The sequence below is a fragment of the Tamandua tetradactyla genome, chromosome 19, assembly GCF_023851605.1.
Source record: "Tamandua tetradactyla isolate mTamTet1 chromosome 19, mTamTet1.pri, whole genome shotgun sequence".
Lineage (NCBI taxonomy): Eukaryota > Metazoa > Chordata > Mammalia > Pilosa > Myrmecophagidae > Tamandua > Tamandua tetradactyla.
In genome coordinates this window covers 28,148,253-28,174,212 of record NC_135345.1, presented here as the reverse complement: position 1 = coordinate 28,174,212, position 25,960 = coordinate 28,148,253, and the positions used below count along the sequence as shown (strand labels likewise).

Sequence of the window (25,960 nt, the reverse complement as noted above, 5' to 3'; positions counted from 1 at the left end):
TTGCTATTATAGCAGGTATTCACATTTTATGCTTCTTCGTTCTGTTCAGCTTGACTACTGAGAGCCTTTTGCATTTTTTTTGTAAATATTACAGTCAGGTTGTCAATTTTCTTGAATGTATTGGAATTGCATTGAACATATAACATGATTAAAATAGGAAAGAACTTATCCCTTAACTATGCTGAGTCATCTCATTCATATATAGGGTTCATCTTTAAATTTCAGCATGCACAAATTACTAAAGCAGATCAACAAATTACCAAAGTACAGTTTGCCACCTGTGTTTTACGATGCTGTGATGTTATTTCTTATCTTTTAAACCTCCAAATTAGATAGTGTTATTATTTATTTTATCAATATTAGATACACTAACTTGCTTAATGAATAATTTTTTTACCATACTTTTTCTGGCACCACAGTCCTGGGTTTAACTTTTTTCTAAATAAGGTAGATTACTTGGAAGTTATTTTGTGATTGAATTGTGTCCCCCTCAAAGACATGTTCAAATTGTAACCCCTGTGAATGTGACCTTTATGGAAATAAGGACTTTGAAAATATGAATTAAATTAAGATCAAAGTGGATTAGGGTGGGCCTAATCATCAGCCTATGACTGATGTCCTTATCAGAAGAGGAGGGGGGACACAGGCAATGACACATGGGAGAAGGACACATAAAGATAGAAAGAAGGAAGAATGCCATGTGGAGAGGGAGGGAGACATGCTTCTATGAGCTAAGGAATGCCAAAGATTGTTGGCAAACTCCAGAGGCTAGAAGGCAAGGAAATACTCTCCCCTAGAGGCTTCAGAGGGACCATGGCCCTGCAGATACCTGAATTCCAGACTTCCAGCCTCCAGAACTGTGAAACAACACATTTCTGTTACTTTAAGCCATACAGTATGTGGTATTTCATTACAACACTCCTAGAAACTAAGATACTGGGCTTGTTAAATTCTGCACGTTGATACATTTGGAACTATCTTTAATTCATTACTGTTCTCAAGTGATAATTTAATGAAGGTGGTGATGTGAAACTGCATGTACCCCCAGGAGAGCGTGCTCCTAAATCTAATCCCTTCTTGTGAATATAAGGCCATGTCAATAGGACCTTTTGAAGAGGCTGTTTCTGATAAGATATAGAAAACCTCAATCAGGACGCCTTAATCCTATTACTGAAGTCTTTTATAGATGAATGAAATTCAGACAGAGAGAGAGCCACAAGAAGCAAAAAGCTGAAACAGAACCCAGAAGAGAAGGAAGAGACCAGGAGACATTGCCGTGTGCCTTGCCATGCGACAGAGGAACCAAGGATCACTGGTAGCCAGTCTTAGGGGAGAAGGCATCACCTTGACAACATATGTGCATTTTCCTGATCTCAAAACCCTGAGTGAATAAATTCCCACTGTTTAACCCAACTTATTCCATGGTATTTGCTTAAGCAGCCTAGGAAAATAAAACACTAACGATGGGACTCTAGGCCAAACACTATTTTCTCTTAGTACTATTAAAATAGTCCAATACCTTTTGTTGTTTTCCATCATTGCTGTCAATTGAATTAAAATTACTTTGAAGAAAATGTGACATGTGTCTTTTGCTGCCTTTCAGATCATCTCTTTGTCTTTGGTGTTTGTAGTTAACTAGGATGTGAATAGGTATGCCTTTCTTTCTTATTTTATTTTTATTTTTATTGCTTTGGATCTTGTGATTTAAGAATTGGAGACCTCATGTGTTTTATTAATTATGTTTATCATCTGTCATAATCATTCTTTTCTTTCTCCAGTCTCTCTATAACATCCTCTAAAAATCTAACTAAAACAGTGTTAGAACTTTAGAACTTTTCAGTCCTCCATATCTTTTAACCTCTTTCAGCACAGCCTGGGTCATTTCTTCAAATCCATCTTTCTTTTCACTGGCTCTCTTCTTTTCTGAGTATAATTCACAATTTAATGTACCTATATGGGTTTCTTTTTAGCTTTCAAATTACTTTTATTTTTTTAAAATGCAATTTGATGATCATTGTCTTAGACTGTATTTTTAGAACACTTTTAGATTTACAGAAGTTGAGCAGATAGTAGAGTTCTCATTTACCTCCTGCATACAGTTTTCCCTATAATTAATCTTACATTAATATGTTACATTTGTTATAATTAGTGAAATAACAATGATATGTTTATTAACTAAAGCCAGAGGTTATTCATCTTTCCTTAGTTTTCACCTGTCTTTTTCTCTTTCAGGATCCCTTCCAAGACACCACATTATATTTAGTTGCCATGTATCTTTAGTGACAGTTTCTCAGACATTCCTTGTTTTGGATGACCTTGACCGTTTTGAGGATTGCTAATCAGATATTTTGTAGAATATCCTTCAATTGGGATTTTTTTTCTTTTTTTTTCTCATTATTAGAATTGAGTTATGAGATTTGGGAAGGAAGATCACAGAGATAAATTGTGATTTTCATCACAGCCTATCAAGGATACATACTACCAAAATGAATTATGACTGCTGAAGTTGGCTTAATCACCTAGCTAAAGTAGTGTTTGTCAGGTTTCTTTACTCCAAAGTTACTTTTATTTCCCCCTTTCCATACTGTGCCCCTGGAAGTAAGTCATTATGAACAGCCCAGATTTAGGAATGCGGAATTATGCTTCCTCTCCTGTAGAGTGGAGTAGCTGTATAATTTGGGGGGATTTTTCAGCACATCAGATTTATCTATTCTCTCAATTTATCAATTTATTTAATCATTCACTTATATCAGTATGGACTCATGGTTATTTACATTATCCTTTGAGTTATAATGCAATACTACTTCATTTATTTTGTTGATCAAGTAGTTCCAGTTTTGCCTATTGGGAGCTCTATCAGTAATAATCTATCAGATTAATGATAGATTTTAGCTAATTTTAATTTCTGACACTGATCTAAAGCTCATCTTGTACATTTCTTGGCTAAGTCCTAGAATCAGCCATTTCTCAAAGGAGACCTGGGTCTTTTTATTGGAAAATAGTATTAGGAACTTAGATCTGTGCACTAAATGTGTATTTTGCTACTTTTGCTACTGAGGTGTTATTTCTTTTAAGCTCTCTCAGCTGACTGGGCAGAGAAATATATGTGCATATATTAAACCATGTTTATACACATGTCTTTAAATATTTCAATATGTAAACATCTTTATATCTTTATTAAGTAAACGAGTTGTGGCTGAAGTCTCCAAGTCTAATCCTTTACCAAATGGATAATTCTAGCCTCCTCCACTTGCTCCTCTGTAACCTATCACTGCAACAGTTAAAAACCTGGCTCCCACCATCTACCATCCATTTACATAATTTCTCACTTCCAGTATATATGACTAGCAGTATCAGACTTGCTAAACCATTCCATATTCCTGCAGGAAACAATTTTACCAAGTAATGTACAGCCTTATGTGCAATTCTTTTTGCCTTTAGTCTTACAGATTCCATTCATATCCAAAGTTTCTTAGGTCAGGACTTCATTCTCCCTCCTCCTTCAGTGAAGTTTTTTTTTTTTCATACATTCTTTAGATTTCTTGTAAGAGTTTGCCTTCTTTCCTGGAATGCCGTAACTTCCTAAGTTATTTCTTTTTAATTTGCATGTTTAGGTTCATTCTTTGTGCTGAAAGTTATATGGAATTTGACAAATTCATAATGTCATATATCTACCATTACAAATGTGTCAATGTAATAGTTTCACTACCTTAAAAATTCCATGTACCTTACATATTCATCCCTCATCTCCTCCTTTCAGGTAAATTGAAACCATGGGTCACTTCACTTCAGTTTCCAGAACTGAATAAATGGAATTGTAGATTTTATAATTTTTTGGACAGCATACTCTTAGCAATAAACATTTAAGGTTCCTCCGTGCTTTTTCATGGTTTATATTTCATTTCTTTTTATCACTGAATAATATTCTATTGTATGGACATACCACAGTGTACTTCTCTAATACATCTTTTTTGTTTCTAGTTTTGGGTAATTGTGAATAAAGCTTCTATCATTCAGAAACATATTTTTGAGTGGACATAAACACTCAATACGATTGGGTAAACACTTAAGAAAACACCTGCTTGATCATATGGTATTTTGGTTTGCTAAAGCTGCCAGATGTAATACACAAAAATTGATTGGCTTTTACAAAGGGGATTTATTAGGATACAAAGTTGCAGTTCTAAGGCCATGAAAATATGCAAATTAAGGCATCCAGAGAAAGAAACCTTGACTCTGGAGAAAGGCCATGGCATCTGGGTTCCTGTCACATGGGAAGACATGTGTCTGGCATTTGCTGGTCCTTTGCTCCCAGGTTGCATTGCTTTTCAGCTTCTGATTTCAATGGCATTGTCTCTGAGCTTCTGTGGGTCCTTGTTTATCTCTCCAGGGACACCTCTCTGAGATCTCTATATCCTGTGGGTCTACTTTCAGTGTCTCTGGGGTATTTTTCTCTCTATGTGCTCTGTATCAGCTCTCTCCAAAATGTCTCTGGGTTCTTCCTTTCTCATTCAAAACATCTCTGGGTTTCTCAGCTTTTTATGTCTTTTTATTCTCTCCCAAAGAACTCCAGTAAAGAAGATTAAGACCCACCATGAATTGGGTGACCCACAACTCCATGGAAACAACCTATCAAAATGTCCCACCCACAATAGGTCTGTACCCAGACCAACACATGGTAAGACTACCACTTAGATTTCTAAGAAACGACCAGTCTTCCAAAGTGGAATCAGTAATCAGAATCCTCTAAAACAAAGAGAAATCCAGGACCAGATGACTTCACTGATGAATTCTGCCAAACATTTTAAGAAGAATTAATAACAAACTCCTTCAAACTCTTCCAATTTTAAAACTTAGTATAAAGCTGCTGTAATTGGAACAATGTGATACTGATATAAGGATAGACACATTAGCCAAGGAAGTAGAATTGAGAGTCCAGGAATAGGACCATACAGATATGGCCAATTGATTTTTAACAAGGGTGACAAGTCCACTCAATGGTGAAAGAATGGTGTTTTCAACAAATGGTTCTGGATTTACACAAAAGACTGAAGTTTGACTCAGCCATATACAAAAATTAAATCAAAATGGAAAAAAAATCTGTATATAAGAGCCAAAGACATAAACTTCGTAAAGATCTTCATGACCTTGAATTTGGCAAAGAGTTTTATATATGACACAAAAACCCTGAGCAAGAAATGAAACAATAAATAAATTGGAATTCATCAAAATTAAAAACTTTGTGCATCAAAGGACATTATCAAGAAAGTGAAAATGCAACCTAAAGAGGGGGAGAAAATTGTCTCAAACTATATATCAGGCAAGGGTTTAATATCCTGAATATATAAAGAATTTTCACAATGCAATAACAGAAAGAAAAAGAACTCAATCAAAAACTGGGCAAAAGATATCAGCATTTTTCCAAAGATGATATGTAAATGGGCAATAAGCACATGAAAAAATGTTTAACATCATTATTCATTAAAGAAATAAAAACAAGCCCATAATGAGATAGCACTTCACATATAACAGAATAGCTACAATTTACAAAATGGAAAATATCAAGTTTGATAAAAGATGCCCCAAAATTGAAGCTCTCATGCATTGTTAGTGTTAACGCTGGTGTTAACACCAGTTGGCAGTTCCTCAAAACATTAAATATAGAATTCCATGTGATCCAGCAATTCCACTTCTGAGCATATAACCAAAGAAACAGGAAACTGGGAACTCCTGTACACCAATTTTCATAGCAGCATTATTTATAATAGCCAAAAGATGGAAATAACAAAAGTGCTCATCAGCACATGAATGGATAAACAAAATGTGATACATACACACAATGGAACATTATTCAGCTATAAACAGGAACGAAGTTCTGATTCATGCTATAACATGGATAAAACTTCAACATCATGCTAAGTGAAACAAGCAAGGCACATAAGAACAGATACCGTATGATTCGCTTTTGAGAAATATGGAAAATCTGTAAACACAAAAAGTAGATTAGAGGTTACCAGATGATTTGGGAAGCTCATAAGGGGACTTTATTGCTTGGTAGATACAGAATGCTTGTAAATTTTCAAAATTAAATTTATTAAGAAAAAGCACATTTTAAAAAATGTATTCATTATTGTTGAATTTTAGTCAACATATTGTATGGAATTTGTTTAAGTTGCTGGAAAACTAATAAAACAGGTCCTCCAACTTTGTTTTTCTTTGCTATTTTAAATCTTTTGTCTTTCCATATGAACTTTAAATTTTTTTTTTTTTAAAGAGGGAGGAAGGGAAGGAAAGACAGAGAAAGAAGGAAGGATGGAAGGAAGGAAGTGAGGAAGAAAGGGAAACATTTTTAAACATTTTCTTGTTTTTATTATATTTTGTTTGTTTGTTTGTTTTTTACATGGGCTGGGGCCGGGAATCGAACCGGGGTCCTCCGGCACGGCAGGCAAGCACTCTTGCCCGCTGAGCCACCGCGGCCCGCCCTTTCCATATGAACTTTAAAGCAGTAACCACAAAATAGCTTGCTGGGATTTTAATTTGAATTGCATTGACTATATAGATCAGGTTGGTAAGGATTAACTTCTTAGCAATATTGAGTCTTCAGGTACACTCTCATGGACAATATCCTTTTTTATTCCTTTCATCAGCAATTTGTAGTTTTCCATATATAGATCTTGTACCTATCTTGCTATGCTAGATGTATGCCTAAGAATTTCATTTCTTGCTGCTCATGTAAATGATATTTTTTTTATTTCAAATTCTAATTGTTCATTTATGATATGGAGAAAACAAATTGTCACTTCCATATTGTTCTAATTTTCTAGCTGCCGGAATGCAACACACCAGAGACGGATTGACTTTTAATAAAAGGGAATTTATTCATTAGTTCTTCAGAGGAAAGACAGCTAACTTTCAACTGAGGTTCTTTCTTATGTGGAAGGCATTCAGTGATCTCTGCTGCCCTTCTCTCCAGGCCTCTGGGTTCCAACAACTTTCCCTGGGGTGATTTCTTTCTGCATCTCCAAAGGCCTGGGCTGAACTGCAAGTGCTGAGATGAGGTATGTTGAGCTGGTTGGACTGTGCTACATTGAGCTCTCTCATTTAAGCACCAGCCAATTAAGTCAAACATCATTCATTGCAGCAGGCACACCTCCTAGCTGACTGCAGATGTAATGAGCAACAGATGAGATTCATGTACCATTGGCTCATGTCCACAGCAACAGAACTAGGCACCTTCACCTGGCCAAGTTGACACCTGAACCTTACTACCACACATACTGACCATGAATTATGCCTCAATACTTGACTCACTTATGAATCTTGTACAAAGATAAAGGAAAACTGCTATTGCATGATTGTGCTATGTTTAACAGGAAGACAGCAACAGGACCACAGCAATACCAGGGGTAAATAATGGTGGGGAGAAGGACAAAAATTTAGGGGGGGGGGTTGGATTTTCTATTTGGTGAGGGTGTGTTTATTGGTTATTTTTCTCTTGGGGGCAATGAAAATTGTCTAAAATTCAGAGTGTTGATGATTATGAAGCTAAGTGAGAATAATGTGAGACATGGACTGTTGACTTTGGACGTTACACATGATGCTCAATGGATGGAGGTGGCTGAAGGATACACTGACAGAAAAGTAGAATGTGAACTGTCGTGTATACATATGATCGAATACTGTGCTGCCACAGAAAAGAATGAAGTCGTGAGGCATGCAGTGTTGTGAATGAACCTGGACGACATTATGGGATGCAAAATAAGCCATAACAAAAGGCAAAAATATTGTATGGTCTCACTTAGAAAATACCTATAAGAGAATTGGGGCCTAGATTGTAAGCTCTTATAACAGTAACATTTAGTCCAGAGCTGTAAGTGCTATTTCTAAGATTCTGAGATGCTATGCTACATACATATAACCTGGTATTTCCCTGGAACTTTGGGAACCTGTGTGTCAGCTAGGACTTAGAGTAGGAGTTCTGCAAGTCTGAAGGCCAGTGTGGGTATGTACAACTGTTAAAGAAATTGAAAAGGAGACCAGGCTTCAATCAGAGATAAGAGCAAAGTCAGTCAGGTCAGGACTGAGGGAAATCAGAGTACAGGGGTAAGGAGTATGTTGTCTGTGTTTCAGAACTTCACATGCTCCATGAGTCCAGAGGTTTATTTTGTTCAAAACCTAAATTTTCTGTGGCACACAATCTAACTCAACCTGTCTGGATATATTATTTAAACAACCTGAATATAGGGAGTCCAGAATGGAAATGAGGACTTGGAATTCTGTATAGTTAATTTAATGTAAGGGGTATTTACTAGGTATATTGCGCTGTAGTTTTCCTTGCTGGTAGTATCTTTATCAGCCTTTTTTGTTGTCTTTTTTTTTTGTATTGTATTTTGATTGGGGTATTTTATCCATTAACATTCATTGTTATTTCTTTAAAAGTCATCCCTACTTCAACCATTTTTATCCCTTGGTTTTTATTTATCAGATTTTAGTATTTTTCTCTCATTTCATCCTTTTACTACCCTTACTGATAATCATAATTTATATACACTCCGCCAAGCCTCTTTCTCATCTTGTTTTTTTCAGCTGTCAGAATTCCCTTCAGTATTTCTCAAAGAGCAGATCTCTTGTTAGTAAATTCTCCCAGTATGTGTTTATCTGTGAGAATTTTAAACTCTCCCTCACTTTTGAAGGACAGCTTTGCTGGATAAATAATTTTGGCTGGCAGTTTTCCTCTTTCAGAATTTTAAATTTATCTTACCACTGCCTTCTTGCCTCCATGGTGCTTGACGAGTAGTCAGCACAGTTTTACGTGGCTCCCCTGGCATGTGGGAAATTGCTTTACTCATGTTGCTTTCAGGATTCTCTCCTTCTCTTCAGCACATGGCATTCTGACTATCACGTGCCTTGGAGGGGTCTTTTTGGATTTGTTGTATTTGGAATATGCTGGGCTTCTGTGATTTGCATATTCAAATCTTTCATAAGGGCTGGGAAATTTCCTGGCAATCTTCCTGGCCCTTTACTCTTATCTTCTCCTTCTAGGACACCTACGATTCTTACGTTTGTGCATTTTGTGTTGTCAATCATTTCCCTGAGATCCATTTAAAATTTTTCCATTTTTTCACCATTTGTTCTTTTTTTTTTTTTTTTTTTTTTTAAAGAGAGAGGGAGGAAGGGAAGGAAAGACAGAGAGAAGGAAGGAAGGATGGAAGGAAGGAAGGGAGGAAGAAAGGGAAACATCTTTAAACATTTTCTTGTTTTATTGTATTTTGTTTGTTTGTTTGTTTGTTTTTTTACATGGGCTGGGGCCGGGAATCGAACCGAGGTCCTCCGGCATGGCAGGCAAGCACTTTGCCCGCTGAGCCACCGCGGCCCGCCCCACCATTTGTTCTTTCGTGCATTTTAATTCAGTTGCTCTGTCGCTCTGTCCTTTAATTCACTTATATTTTCTTCTGCCTCCTCAAATCTGTTGTTGTGCGTCTCTAGTATATTTTTAGTTTCATCTATAGGTTTTTTCTTTCATTTTCCATAATATCTGCTATTTTTCTATTTATTCATTCAAATTCTTCTTTATGCTCTTCTGGTATCTTCTTGATATCCTTTATCTCTTTACCCATCTCATTGTATTTAGGAGATTTGTTTAAACATCTTTGATTAGTTGTTCTAAATTCTGTGTCTCCTCCAACTTTCTAATTTGATCATTTGGCTTGATCATACCATCTTGTTTCTTCAGGTGCCTTATTTTTTTTTCTGGTTTGTTGTCACTTGATTATCTTGATAAGATAATCTTGAAAGATGGTTTCCCTCTCTTGTCTAAGATTTTGTTGTGCTTGGATTTACATTGAATATTTCCTTGGGCACTAGGTTTGTCTGTAATTCCCAGACAAACCAAGCCAGGGTCTCATGCAGTGGTTGCAGCACTATTCAGAGGACTCTGAGAACTGGGCAGAAAAGGAGTTTGTCAGACTTCATAGCAGATGGTACTCTTGGGCCGTCTATTACCCACAGCCCCACCTCTCCCTGACTGTGACAGCCTGCTAGGCAGGGTCTAAAACAGGTCAAAGTCCAGTTCAAGGCTGTGGGATCCAAAGGGTTACCCTTTCTGGCATATTGTATGATTAGAACTAATTTTCCTCTCCCTCTTTTCCCTATGAGAAGGTCTCCTTGTCTCTCCTAGATACAAGCATGCTGAAAACTGCTAGCCCCAGGGGTAGATGTGTACTGTACACTGAAGTGAACACTCTGCTTGTGGGTACAATGGAGCTGGTAGCTCCAGACTCCCATGTGGATTCATTCTCCAGGAATCTTGATCTGGTTTGTTTTCTCCCCAGCTTCCACAGTGTGATTAAATTCACTCCCTCACTCAGTACCCCCTTTTCTATTATCCTTTTCCGTTCTGGAACATGTTCTGTCTTACAGCAGTTCAGTTACTTTTCCCCTTTTTTTTCCATGAGGCTTTCCTGGTTCTGATATCCAACCTGTTAGGGTATCTCATCCCGTTGAGTCAATTCAGAAAGGTCTGTTTTATGTTAAGGTGGCCCAGCAAACAGAGGTAAAGTGTGTGCACCTCTTATCAACACTTCTGCTACAATCCTTCTTTTTAATTTTTTAATTTTTGTTTTCCCTCTGGGGACATTCATATATGTGGCACTCCTCAGCCACTTTTGCTCCACTCTGGGTCTTTGCCAACTTGGGTCCCTGTGCCTGGATATGCTGCGGGGAGTGGTCTGCATCTGCATCAGAAGGACATGGGTCATGCTGCCCCCTGTGAGTGCTAAGCTGTGCAGGATGGAGGGAGGGGGAGAAGCCTAGTCTGGCAGGTCTGAGATGAAAGTCTTCTACCTGGTTTTAGTGATTCTCTTTAATTTTCTTTGAGTCAGCATTTGTGGAGTCCTTCTTCAGTCTCTATCATCCTCCAGAGTTCCAGGCAAGTGAGACTTGTCATTTTATTAACTGATTCTAAGGGGAGAATTTCCAGAGGATGTCGTATCACTATATTGATGACATCACTCATCCTTTTTTTTGGCATGGGCAGGCAACGGGAATCGAACCCACATCTCTGGCATGACGGGGGAGAATTCTGCCACCGAGCCACCATCTCACTGCCCCATTCATCTTTTTTAAAGCAATAACCTTCATAACTATAAATTTTCCCTCTGAACCCTGCCTTCACCACATACCATAAGTTTTGCTGGTGATTCTCTTTGTGTCCTCACTACTATGATGGTCTAAAATTCATTGGTTTTCAGATTTTCCAACCTTTTGCTTGTTGTAAGGTGGGAGTGACACCTACTAAGCTCTTTATATATCACAGTGGAAACGGAAGTCCAACACCATTTTTTTTCATTGATATGCTTAATCTATTTATATTTATAATTTTATTAATATAAGTAAAAACCCTTGCTAGTTGTTCACTATTCACCCAATATTTCATTTATTACTATTTGAACTAAATAAATACTTTCATTATTCCATTTCTACCTTTCCTGTTCCATTTTTCATCCTTTGTTAACTTAATTTATTCCTCATCATGTTTTTCTTTTAGAAGTTACCTGAGATTACAACGTAAACTCTGGGTTTACTAAGTATTTCTTAAATTGTCTTTTAACCCCTTAAAAATATCACTCCATTGTCTTATGGCTTTTATTCTTTCTGTTAAAAATAAGTCTTCAGTCTTTTTGTTACTCCTTTAAAAGAAATGTGTTCTGTTTAATTTTGTTTCTTTTAATATACACGCTTCATCTTTTTATTTCAGCAATTTGACTCTGATGTGTTGTGGCACTTTCTTTGGATTTATTTTGTTTGAGTTTTGCTGATTATGGTAGATTGAATTATGACCCCACTGAGACATGTTCAAGCCTTAATCCCATTCATGTGGTATGAACTCATTTGTGATCAGGGACTTCAAAGATCTTATTTAGATAAGTGCCAACTGAGTCAGGGTAGGCTTTAATCCATATGACTGGGGAACTTATAAGTAGAGGAAATTCAGACACAGTCAGTCAGTTAGGTAAGCAAGAGAGGAAAGGGGGCTCATAATGTGACTTGGACAGAAATGCATCGACAAGTCAAGGAACCACAAGGATTGCTGGCAAGCAGTACCAGAAACACTACAGACTCTGGAAGAAAGCATGGCCGGTCTTTACCTTGAAGTTGGACTTCTAGCCTCCAAACTGTAAATCAGGAATTCCTGTTGTTTAAGCCAAGCAATGTGTGGTATTTGTGCTTCTTGAATCTATGGTTTCGTCTTTTGTATGTGTTGGAGAAGACTTGACCATTATCTCTTCAATTATTACTTCCATCCATGTTCATTCCATTCCAATTATATGTATCATTTGACTTCATTACATATAGCACATGTTTCTTCTGTCATTTGCATTCTTTTAATCTCTCTGTAGCTTTATATTGAGCTATACATGCACGTGCTACTCCCGTTTTCTTTTTTTTTTCATCACCTGGTTTTTAATCGATAGGTCGTATTCTTAATTTCAGGTATCGGATTTTGCATTACCTGAGTATCCATTAAAAATAGATTCTGACTTTCAGTTGAATTTCCCTATCTCTTTCTCCATTCAGCAAATTTTAATTATGTCTTATTTAATATGTTATTCAGAGCTATTTTGATATTTTTCTGGTAATTCTGTTACTGGTATCATATGTGGCTTGGCTTATATCTTGTAGCATTTTATGCTCTCTCACAGTAATCTTTTCATCTGGAATATTCTCTCCAAAGACCAATCATGAGCCTAAATTAATTATGAAAGTCAATGTGCTCAACTTAATCCAATTAAACTTGATTGTAAGATCCCTATATTCCTAATCATACTCACCTTAGGGACATTTTACCTGCATGTTTTTAAACAGGTTTTCCAATCCAAATTATTTTCACAAGTGACTCTCAGAGGACTTTGTAGGTATAGGAAGACTGGAGGAAATCATAGTTAGACCATTAACCTAAATGTCTGTGCCAAACCTCATAATGATATCTGGGCTGCTCAGATAGCTCCATGATAATGCAGACAATTCTGCCAAAGAGAGTGGCAGATGAACAAACTACAGAACTGACTGATCACAAAAGCTGAACTCCACAGAGCTTTATATGAAACCATAATAAAAGCATTAAGGGTGGGCCATGGTGGCTCAGCAGGCAGAGTTCTCGTCTGCCACGCTAGAGACCCAGTTCAATTCCTGGTGCCTGTCCATGCAAAAATAAAAATAAAAAGGACGAAACAAAAAAACAAAGCATAAAAATCAACTCTAAACCTAAATCATGAGTGTTCAACCAGTATCTAAAGAAATTTCATGCAAGCGCACTGATATAGGTCACAGTCAGGAGACAGATTGCACTATTTTCTATAATGTGCAAGTGTAAATATTTCTTGATTTAGAAGTAAAAAAGAGTAGCATTTCAATAGAAATGGAAAATTGTGCAATTCAATTATTTCCTTTCATATTTGTGGAAACAGAAAAGGAGATAGGAGTTAAAATTTACCTAAAAGTTACCTGGCTAGTAAATGGCAGAGCAAAAGTTGAGCCATATTTTCTATATTCTATACTTTCCACTACAGCACATAGACAGTTAAAATAAAGGTATATACAGCACACTAATGCAAACTTCCTATTTTGGGAGAAAGTAATTTGCTAAGTAGAATCACTGGTAGGTTTATCTACTGTTATGTAGTAAGTTACCATCAGCATGTGTCCATCATAAACATGAGAATTATCAGCTCAGCCTATAAAAATCAAATGTGCACTTTAAATAATTGACCATTCCCAAGAAATAACTATTGTTAGAAATCTTAAAGAATGTGAGTTCCATAATAACCTTTGTAAAAGTAACTCCCCATGCTGATGAAATAGCAATACTAGAGCTGGAATTGAACTCTGATTTTTCTGAGTCCTGACCATTCCATAAACACAAAGGAAATAAGATGAAGTTCAGTAGTTATGCGCTGATATCAGGTCATTCTAATTATTCAAAATGGGAGAACACCCAACACCTCCTTTTCTCCTTCACTCCAAGCCTACTCACCAGAAATCCTATATGGAGTGTGCCTCATCTTTCCACCCCACCTGCTGGTGAAAAACTGGAGAAGAGAAAAACCTAGAACAATCCGATAACGCACTCCTCTCAACTTCAGGAGAAACTGCATGCAGAAGCAGACCGCTGTAAATTATTTGCTTATATCACTGAAACTCAGGTCTGGTATGATTCCCCATCTGTGTGCCAGAGGGCTTTGTCAGAACACCACAGCTGGAAACAAAATTCTGAATTCTGAAGTTGGGGTTTGAACTGTGGCAAAGGAAAATTAAAAACAAACGCAAATGGTGATAGAAAGATACCTTCCCCAAGTTGTAGGTATGGGTGTGCTAATGTTGTACTTTTTATTTAAAGTAGTAAGTAACAATCTTGGTAATCTGAAGGACTTCAAAGATTTGCATGACTCAGGCACTTTTGCATTTTATTATCTTAGAATTGTGCTTTATCAGTTCCTAAGCTGCTCTCTATATTGATTCTGATACACAGTGTCTGAATTCCCCCATTCATTTTAGATCCCACTTTTAAAAATTATTATTGAATTTTTAGATATAACAAATTCATTAGTTCACCAGGCAGGGCTTCAGTTTGAGTGCTTTCAATCTGAAGCAATATTTCTTAAATCTGATAAATAAGTAATAATTTTCTACCACAGAAGATAATGCAGCAAAGAGGTTGAAAGCAAAAGCTTTGGAGCAAGACAGCCTGAGTTAAAATTCTATTTGGAGCTTACCAGCACTTTGAATTTGGGCATATTATGTAAATTTTCTGTGCCTCAATATCCAAACCTATAAATGAGAATGATAAAATAGCACCTGGCTCCTGGAACTATTGTGAGGATTGAGTGGGTTTATATATGAAACACATCTTTACACACACAGGTACCCACTGGATAATAACCCTTTGTTTGATTATGGCAAACATTATGGTAGGTGCAAAACTGAAAGGGTGTTTATAAATAAGATATCAGAGAACCATCCAAGTTTTCATCTCCATTAATTAATGACTAAGACTTTTCTCAGTCTTAGTTTTCAAAGAATGAGAAACATTAAAGAAGCAGATGGATAAACACTTACATCAGAGTGACAGAAGAGAGTGTGGAGAAATATGAAATAGACTGAGTTTCCAAACAAAGACACAATCAGATAGTTATTAGAAGCAGAGGAGAGTAGGAAACATTATTCTGAATTATTAAGCCAATTTAGCTTTGTATATGGATTGTGAAAATGCTGAAGAATTCACTTGGAAATTACTAGAAGCGCTCTGGGAATATTAATATCATATAATTGTGTATTTACATAGTAATCAGATTACTCTGAAGAATAAAGAAAACCACTGTACATGAGTGAGGTCACTTTTTATTTCTAGTGACGTTATAATTTACATTATGATGTAATGATGCCCCGAACAGACACATACAAGAGAGCTGTGATTTGGGGAATAAGAAGACCTGGATCTTGTCCAGTTGACTTGCTGATTACACTAGGAATATTTACAACCCCCAATATCTCTGCATTTCAGAAAATGAGATCTATTTTTAATACAAAATTTGGTTTGAGTAATAAATACGATGATACATGAAGAAGTATTTTTTGCAAAATCCCCCCAAGTGCTCTGTAAAATAAGGTGTTATCCTTACTTAAAACTCAAAACTGCCTGAGTCACTTTATATATCACCTAACTGTTCTCTCAGAATTACACACACATGGCTCATTTCATTCTCATTAAACAGTCATGATTCATCAGTTTGAATATTATTGTTCTCATTTTGAAGATGACAAAACTGGAACTTAAATAATTTAAGTAATTTTACTAGTAGCACTTATCCTGAAGCTGCAAAGGTAAAACTCAAAGCAAAGCCTTAAGACACAAAGTCCAAACATCTTGTAATATACAAACTGCTTCTTTATTATCTTTGGTAGTCTTCAAGATATATTGAAACATTAAGAAGCAAGACCATGCCATGTCCATCTTTTATCTTCAGTTCCTACATAATGATTAGTACACATTGGGCACATCGGTGAAGCTGTGGACTGACCATATATTTTAGAATTTATAGTCACTCAGTGACTCATTTTACTCTCAGGTATCTTGTGTCTCCCTTGCTTCACATTTTCTTCAACTTCAGGTCCCATGGTGTGATGATTAATTTTATGCGTCAACTTGGCTTAGTGAATATGGTGCTTGGTCAAACATTGGCCTACCTGCTGTGAAGATATTTTGTAGATGTGATTAGCACTTATATTTACAATCAGTTAACTTTAAGGCAATTGTCCTCAATAATATTTGTGGGTCTCATGCAATCAGTTGAAAGCCTTAAACTGAAGGAACTGAAAGCCTTTCAGTTCAGCTTTGCAATGGGAATATATGCAAGTACCCAGTACCTCACATCTACAAAAGCAATAACCATCACTCACTTTATTGTCTCCTAACCTGATAGGTGAAATATGATAGATCATTGTTACATTATTTCGTGTCTCCAATCTGTGAAATTGAACATTTTTTATGTTTATTGGCTATCAGGAATCACTTATCTCTGAATTATCTAGTCATGTGCTTTGATCATTGCATAGATGAAGTTGAAAATTACTAGAAGCGCTCTGGGAATATTAATATCATATATTAATATTATGTGGTTTCTACAAGAAATTCTAACTGAAGACCTCACCATTTACTCCTCTCTAACTTTCCAGCCTTCTGGCTTCCTCTATGGATTCAGGCTTGTCAGACCTCATAACTGCATGTCTTCTAATAATATACATATTCTATTGGTTCTGTTTCTCTGGAGAACCTTAACTAACATACACAGTTACACATATCACATCATGTTTCTGTAGAGAAATATAAGTATGTACATAATTTGATTTTAAGTTTACAAATGAACAAATAATGATCTCACCATATGTTAGAATGAACTATTAGAATAAGCTAAGCACTGAAATTAGAGACAAGGAACTTGAATTCAAGGTCAAACTTTGTTCCTGATTTAACTTTCTATGTCTAATTATGTAACCTATAATGAAAGTTACTTTGGAAAAGATTTAATGCCCTTTCTACTCCTTTATGATTCTAAAATCATTTTCTGAAATAAAAAGCCTCAATTTAATATACAAAAGATATTTTAATGGATACTATAAATACGTACTCTATTGTTCTATATGATATATAAATAGAATATATTACAATTTTTCTTTTTATAATTTATATGATTTTACATGAAAGTTTAGGCTACATGAATCCAACTAATCTTTAATGCAAATTAAACACATGTAATTTAAAAGTTTGGGTTGAAAATATGCTTTTATAATTAGAAAGGATAAAAGTTTACAGTCCTAAAGTGTGATTAAAATATTAAAATAATAATTAAATGTCTGTAATCATGATAGATATTCAAAATCAAGATTTAGTCTCTATTTTGAAATTAAGAATTTAGATGTCGTCATTTTATTTTCCAAAAAGTAATATGTGTGTGTGTGTGTATGTGTGTATGCATAAAAATCAATTCCAAATGTAACCAGCAAAGATATATTTTTTTTCAAAAGTTGAATCAAATGATATTAGGGTTTATAAGTAGTTATAAGGATGCAGCCATCAAAATATATGAAAAACAATAAGGGAAGATTTGACCCACCAGATATCAAACATTAAAAAAGTGACATTAATCCAATCAGTATGTCATTGGTATAGGCTGGACCAAAGTATTAGAATAATTAATATAGGACAAAGGTGATATTTCAGTTCAGTGAAAGGAAAATAAATTATTTTATAATGCATTTGTCAAAACAGTTTCTCCATCTGGAAAATAAATGAGAATGTGCACCTATCTTTCACTATACGCAAAAGATAAATTGCAAATATGATAAAGATTTAAATGTGGACAAAAACAATTAAGAAAAATTACTGTGCAATTTAAAGTCAAATTGTCCCTCTTAAATGACTTTAAAATCCAGAGGCTTTAAAAGAGTACATAGATGCATTTGTAATTCTTTTGGAAGATTATTCCATGTACTAAGCCAACTAACATACAGTAGATTTGGAATGTAGAATTGCAATTCAAACAAAAGAAAAAGAGTCAATATCTATTACATATGAAAAACTTTTAACAAATTAAGCATAATGATAAATACTTCATGCATGTAATGATCAAAACACATGACTAGATAATTCAGAGATAGCAATTCCAGATTTTCAATAAACATAAAAAATGTTCAATTTCACAGATTGGAGATGTGAAATAATGTAACAATGATCTATCATATTTTGCCTATCAGGTTAGGAAGCAATAAAGTGAGTGATGGTTATTGCTTTTGTAGATGTGAGGTACTGGGTACTTGCATATATTCCCATTGCAAAGGTGAACTGAAAAAAGCCCTTTTAAAAAGAAATTTGACGTGGATAAATAATGTATTGCTGAGTGAGAATAAAAATACACTTGTTTCAATAAAAGGATCCTATTTTTTAAAACAAAAGTTATCCCAAGATTCCTTATATGTGTCCATTTATGAATTTATGCTTGGATATGACTATATGAACATAAATAAAATATGGAAGGATACATTCTAAGTTGTTAGCATTGATTTCTTGGTGGTCAGAATAGGTAATTGGCTGACTTGGTAGAGAAATTGGTTATAATGAGATAATAAGTATGTTAAGAATATTGTAAGTGCTTTGGTTCATAGTCTAAGTGTGTTAAGAAATCACTGGAAATTTCACAGAAATAAACAGGTATCTTTATCTTTACAGCCAGACCTTTGCGCACATCTTTATGTCCCCTGTCTTGGTTTTCCAGGTCTACTACAACAAAATACCACAAACTGGTTTGCTTATACAACAGGAATTTATTGACTCACAGTTTGGAGGCCAGATGCAAAAAATAAAATTATCAGCAAGTCATGTCTTCTGCGAAGTCGGTAGCATTGTGATGGTGGCTTGCTACCAATCAATTTCTGCCTCCATCACATAACAAACCATCTCATTCTGTCTTCTTCTGTGGCTTATACTTGTAAGTTCAAGTTTCCTTTGCTTAAAAAGATTCCAGTCATATAGGATTAAGGTCTATCCCAATTCAATTTGTTCTCATCTTAGATCAGTAAAGATTCTATTTACATATGATTTCATCCCCAGAGCACCGGGGGGTAGGACTTGAACTTGTCTTTATGGGGGACATTATACAATCAACCACAATTTTCATCAGGATTTTTCTTCTCCGGCTCATTTGTTGCTTTTTCAGATGACCCCTCTTCCCCCTTCTCTTCCCTTTTCTCTTCCTTTCCCTATAATCTTTCTTTTCAAAGTCTTCTCTTCCTATCTTGCTGTCCTTTTCCCTTTCTTCTTCCTTTCCCTTCTTCTCATCCCTTTCCTTCTTCTCTTCTTTCTTGTTTTCTCTTCTCCGTGTTCAATTCCTTTTCCTTCCAACCTCCCTTCTCTCTTGTTTTCTATCATCTCTTTCCTCTCTTCTCCATCATGGAGACATCCATGTGTCAGTAGCCAAAAAATCAGGGTGTTAACACAGAAGTGCAGGGTACCAGGCAGGCAAGGAAGCAGGGTGGGGGAGGTCATAGAATAGCAGTACGCTAGGTGGCCAGAAAAGCAGGGCATAGGAGGAGGATTTGGTGAGGAAGCATCAGTGTGCCTGGCAGTAAGGAAAAGGAACAACGAGGGGTGGGCTACAGGGATTTGTCTGTGTGGCCAGCTGCCAAGTAGCCTGGAAGGACAGCAGAGGCCCCGAAGAGAAGGGGCTGGCTTGCTTGAACGCTGGTAACATGGAGCAAGTAAGTAAAATTATTGGATAGTAAGTCAAAATATTGACAATAATGTGAGCTGTGTTTTTTCAATTGTATTGAAGTATTATGCAAATTTAGAAAGGGGAAGCTAGAAAGAAACTTGAGGTGTTTGATTGGAATTTTAATGATCAATATGAACTGTTTTGTTCAATACACATGTATGTATAGGTATATAAATTGTTTTAGATATATGTTCAGGTCCAGAAGAGACAAATGAATTGGAGTTCAGAATGGGAGTCAGTTGGCATTTTCCCCAGAATTCTTTTCTCTCTGATGATCTTAGAGACATGTTTTATCCATTTAATTGTTGGAATTAAATGCTAATTCAAGTCAAGAATCACAAAAATATTATAGGCAAATTTGAATCCTTATTCTGTCATATTCCAGCTACTAAATGAGTTTATTTGAAGGTTTAAATGAGATGGACTATATAACTCATTAGCACCACCTACCCTTTGAATGTAGTAATGTTAAAACTTATTTAATATAATTTTAAAATAAATATCATCTCTCTAATTCACATAAGCTTGGAGTTCCCTAAAGCAGCAGTTAGTAGCAGCATTTTGCATGGAGGGGATCAGGCTTAGAGAAGTTACATGACTTAAGCAGCTCACGAGGAGCTGAGCCCTGGACTAAAATCCAAGCTTCCTTAACACTAATACAGCAATGAAGAAACATATTATTTTTAATTTAGCTTATTTTTTTGAGAACCAAAGGCCTTAACTATAGGATTTAATCATGATAATTTGTATTAATGAGAAATTAAACCTTTCTATGGAAAATGTGGAATAGCTCTAAGCATTTCTACTTGGTGTGATTATGCCCTTGCTAAACTTCATTTATAATTTGTTTTGTAATACCTGATGAATGATGATAGGGAAAAATTGTGACTTCAGTACACCAGAGTGAAAAAAAGCATTTGAGGATTTCCCTTTTATCATGGCAGTAGAAGGACAACACATTCTGACCTGTCAAAGTGGAGATGTGTGGGCTATTGAGATATTGTTATGAGAAAATATGAAAGAAATGTCCCTTAAAACATGTTGATAAAATGTTGGTAATTAAATCTCCATGGCATAGGAAGAAAATTTCTTTGAAAATATCCAAATGAATAGTCATGTTTTAAGTTAAAAGTAGCTGCCTGAAGCCTTCCTTAAAATCAGCGAACTGCTCATCTTTCAGATTGTGTTAGGAATTGGATTGATAAGGTAAAAATGTCCTATAGCAGAGAGGAAGTACAAAGATGTGTTACATATTTAAATGTCTCATATAATCTTGTTTTGATGTAAATGATAATGTCTGATTTATAACAAGATCCAATTAATACCGTGCTGGCAATTGCTATGTCAGGTAGGCAGTAGAATATGACATTCATTTTTCACCTTTGACCAAAAGCTCATTATCTTTGCATGTATTTCTTTGCTTTTTATCATCAAAGCATATTAGCACAGCAAAAAGAATTAGCAAGGAGATACAACATAATAAATAAAGGCATGGACAGGAGGTTAACAATATGCTATGGTAAAATACCACCCCCTTTCACTGATAAGAAAGCATTAGGAAGAAAAGAGTACATTTGAATAATAGAACCAAAATTTTGTAACCTTTTTGTGAAGGGTAGGTTTATGTGCCAACTTGGCCAGGTTAATGGTACTTAATTGTCTGGTCAAGCAAACACTGGCCTAACTGTTCCGGCAAGGACATTTTATGGACTTCAATCATCAGTAAGTTGATTGACTCATTACATCTATAATCAACTAAGGAGAGTGTCTTCAGAAATAAAAGACATTTAATCCATTAATCAGTTGACGGCTTTAAAAGGAGAATTGATTATAGCGGCATTCAAAAGAGAGAATTTTTATCTTTACCTCATCCAACCAGTCTTTCCTGGGGAATTCATTGAAAACCGTCATCAGAGTTGCTAGCGTGCAACTTGCCCTGTGGAATTTGGACTCATACATCTCCACAATTGCATGAAACACTTTCATAAAATCTCATATTTACAGATACCTTCTTTTAGTTCCGTTTCCATAGAGAACCCTGACTAATACACTTATCTTCAGACTTAATGTGCTACAAACTTGGTGATATTTCTAACATGTAAAACAAAAGTACTTTTGTTTCTTAAATATTTTTCTTACTATCATCCTCTCTCTCTACCTCATTCTCTCTCTTTCTCTCTTCATAAAAACCCCTCTTAGTTTTGACTAATTTTCCCTCTCATCTGTTGTGGCCAGTAGAAATGACTTTTCCCCTCTCCATGGTTCATACTTGGACCCACAGGGTAGAGTAAACAATTCCACTCACAGCTTTTTATTGCTGTCTCCATATTTTTCCTATCTTACTATACAAAGGGAAGAATTGAAGCTCTTATTTACTGTACCTGAAAACAACTAGGCTGCAGTTTGCTTATAAGCCTCACACTGCCGCTTAAAGCTATCATCCTGGTTCTTTCTCCTTTATTTCAAATCCTGTCCTAATACTGTCTTTTGAGTAAAAGTTAAATATGTGCTGTTCTCCATCTACCAGCTTCTTTGCCATTGACCAAAAGGAAGGAAATACTAGACAAAGCAATGACAAAGTGTCTGCTCACTAGAGTTCGCTACCATATATTGGAAGAAGTTTCTTTTAATTCTTGGGGCAGGATGAGTGGACCAGACCCATTAGCCACCACATACTGGCCCAAATTCACTTTAAACTCAGTACCTAAAAACACATTTGATTATAGATTTTTCTATAAATAGTTCCCTAGCAGGGAATACAAGAAGGGAAGAAAGGTAAATAGGAAACTTCAAGCCCACTCATCTCTATGCACACACACAAAGGTGCACACACAGACACATATGCAGCATTCTGATTTAATAATAATATTCTTTATTTTACTTCATAATACTTTATTGTCATTCCTTTGTTCTTCTCTTACCCAATTTCTTCTTTTGGGGAAGAAGAATCTGGGGAATTCTGTCCCTTATCTTTTATATATATATATAGATGAAAAGACATATATATATCTTCTCTCTCTCCATTTCATTGTTCTGTTTTCATGTTTGTTTGTTTGTTTGTTTTCTTTTCTTCCTTTTGGAAAGGTGGAAAACCAGTTGAGCTATAATGGAAGCCTTGGCTCCTTAAAAATCAGGATTCAAATGCTGCCACTATAATGCCTGTAGAGTGAAATTATTAAGAGGAAATTGTGGAGATACTAGTAATTGTCCATTTCTTAGCTGGCTTGGGTGTTTATTATCATTATTAATGTCTAAAATGTTACATATATAAAAGGTACATTCTTCATACTTGATAAATTTTACATAAGCATACATGAACACGTACATATGTTCACACAAATATTGCCTCTAAGAGAAATTTACTGCATATTTTTGGCCACTGCCAATTCAAAGTAAGCCTGAACTAGCCCAAAGGGTACTAAAGGATCTGTCTGTTTGCCTTGGTATGGATAATGGAGTTTTCCAAAGCACTTTAACAGGGAGTACCATGAAATCTGTCCCAAGAAATGGTCTCATGAGTTTCCTACCTGCTTTGTTGAAGTCAATCTGTTTTCACAGAATATTCAACCTGATTGTAACTGACACATTACTAACGCTAACAGAGGGCAAAGCTACCATATGAGATTGGAAGGGATGATGTGTTAGAAAACCCCTGTTCATTAGGGAATCTGAAAAGCATCACTAAGATGAATCATCCTAAAAACAGATTCACAATAAAAGGTTTTATTAATGATTCTGGCTTTGTCTTCATTTTGAGTATTCTCCTTGTAAACTAGATTGATGCCATGCATTTGTAAAAATTAGAAGTAAGTAGTCAACGAATAACAGCAAATGTGAATAACAATTTCTATCTTCTAAAATAAAGCTTAATGATGGGATGAGAATATATGAATACGTTTCTTAAAAGCAAATTCTATCTTTTCTGTTTCAATTCTTTCAACACATAGGTTTAATTTGAAAAACAACTTTAGAGCTCTGACAATAAAGTATTTTAAATACTTATACTGTGAATAGTTTTTACTGTTTTTATATGATACCAGTTCTAAAAAAACATAGTAAAAGGTAATTCAATTCAAACAAATTAATGCAACTAAAAACAGCCTCTCAAATTATTCACTTTCTATCAGTTTGTAATCATGCAATAGAGTCGTTTAGTATCAATTCAAATGTCATCATCATTATTTATAAAAGGCTTCCTCGGTAATTGAGCTTAAGCTGGACAAATCTTTCAAATAGAGCTAATCCTCAAGAAGAAAGTTGGAGAAGACTAGCATGAGTCTCCACTGATCCCCAGGGCCTTCATTTGTAATTTAAAGAGGCCAAAACAAATAACAATTTGTGTTCAAAAGCTGAGCATTGGAGTTGAGGGAAAATGGCAGAATAGGAGATATCAAATTCACCCTGTGCATGCTCTAAGGAACAGCTAGAGAAGGGATGGGAACATGACCGGGATGGCGATTCCAGGGTGTAAGTGACCTGGGAGGCTTTTCTACTCCACACAGGGAGGCCCTGGTTGCAGAAGCTGAAGAATTGAGATGAAGAGAACCGGAGACCGTCTAGCTAGTGCAAACAGCCAAATGGGCCCCTTTCATATCCCTGAGGAGAACATAGACAGGGATACAGTGACTAGGAAGTAAGCCAAGCCTCCTTCCTCGAATGCGCTACACCCACACACACCACCCCCGCCCTGTGACTAACCCCTGACCCAAACCATCTGAACCCTGTCTCCCGCCATGCCACTGCCTTCCAAGCAACCTCCCCAACACCCCCGCGAGTCCCTGCCCTGCAAGCACTATGCCTGCCCCAATCTCACCCACCTCCCTGACACAAGTGCTCAGTCACGCCCTGCCACCTCGCCCCCTGCCGGCAGTCAGCAGCACATCCAGGCTGCAGATGCTCACCTTCATAACTAAGCCAAAGCCGCCCTCAGCCTATACTGTCAGGCACACCCCACCCCACCCGCCCTGAGCTCTGCGTACCAGTACTTCAGACCCTCCCAGACCTGTACACATGCATGCGTGTACCCCTGCCAAGACCCCAGATATGGGCAGGTGCTGACCTGTACATCCAGGTCACAACTGCCCCCAGCCCATGCAGGCATAAATTCAGGCCTGCCCCTGAGCTCTGCACAAGTGCACACCAGGGCCCCATCCCATAGACCCATGCACACTAGGGCCCTGCAACACAGACCCACACCCACATATATCACTCCATTCCCTGCAGGTGTCCAAGCATGTATGCATTGACCTCTTGACCCCTGCACCCTAATCTCCTGCCCCACACACATGCATAAACTTGTTCCACTGTTCCCTGGCACAATCACCCTGCTCCCAGCACTGGTAGGTCCTCACGTGCGCATCTGTGCTACATAGCCACCCCTGCACACATGTGTACCCCTGTCCCAATCTCCCTGAACCTGCACACCCATGCTAAGACCCTATCCACCCAACATCACCCCCCAACCATGTCCTGAAACACCTGTAACCTGTGGCCTGCCCCTACACACCCAGACATCTGCCCCAGATTCCCTAGACCCCTGCCCCTACACAAGAACATAACCACACCCTGAATTTTATCAAGCATTCCAGAAAGAACGCACATCAATCCTGCTCAAATGTTTCAAAAAAATTGAGGAAAAGGAACACTACCTAACACATTTTATGACGCTAACATCACTTTAATACCAAAACCATGTAAAGATGCTACAAGAATAGAAAACTATGAACCAATCTCCCTAATGAACATAGATGCAAAATTCTCAACAAAATATTAGCAAATCAAATCCAACAGCACATTAAAAACTTATACACCATAACCAAGTGGGATTTATACCAAAGATGGTTCAACATAAGAAAATCAACTGATGTAATATAGCACATTAACAAAATGAAATGGAAAAATCATATGGTCATATCAATTGATGCTGAAACAGCATTCAACAAAATTTGACATCCTTTTCTGACAAAAACATTTCAAGACGTAGGAGTCAAAGATAACTTCTTCAATATGACAGAGGACATATATGAAAAACACATATATGAAAAACTCAATGGAGTGAGACTGAAAACTTTCCACCTAAGATCAGGAATATGACAAGGATGTCCTCTGTCATCACTAGTAGCCAACGTTGTACTAGA

The 25,960-nt window shown here is 36.5% G+C and overlaps 1 long non-coding RNA gene across 16 annotated transcripts in view; it reads right to left on the bottom strand.

The window, feature by feature from the left end:
* The window catches only part of LOC143663535 (uncharacterized), a 550,609-nt gene that overhangs the window by 506,880 nt on the left and 17,769 nt on the right, over positions 1-25,960 (bottom strand). Inside the window, exon 3 of one of the 16 annotated variants that reach the window (XR_013166009.1) lies at positions 22,848-22,982. The exons of the other annotated variants lie outside the window; for them this stretch is intronic. This is a non-coding gene — a long non-coding RNA (uncharacterized LOC143663535). Of the gene's footprint in view, positions 1-22,847; positions 22,983-25,960 lie in introns of those variants that run through there. 16 annotated transcript variants of the gene reach the window in all.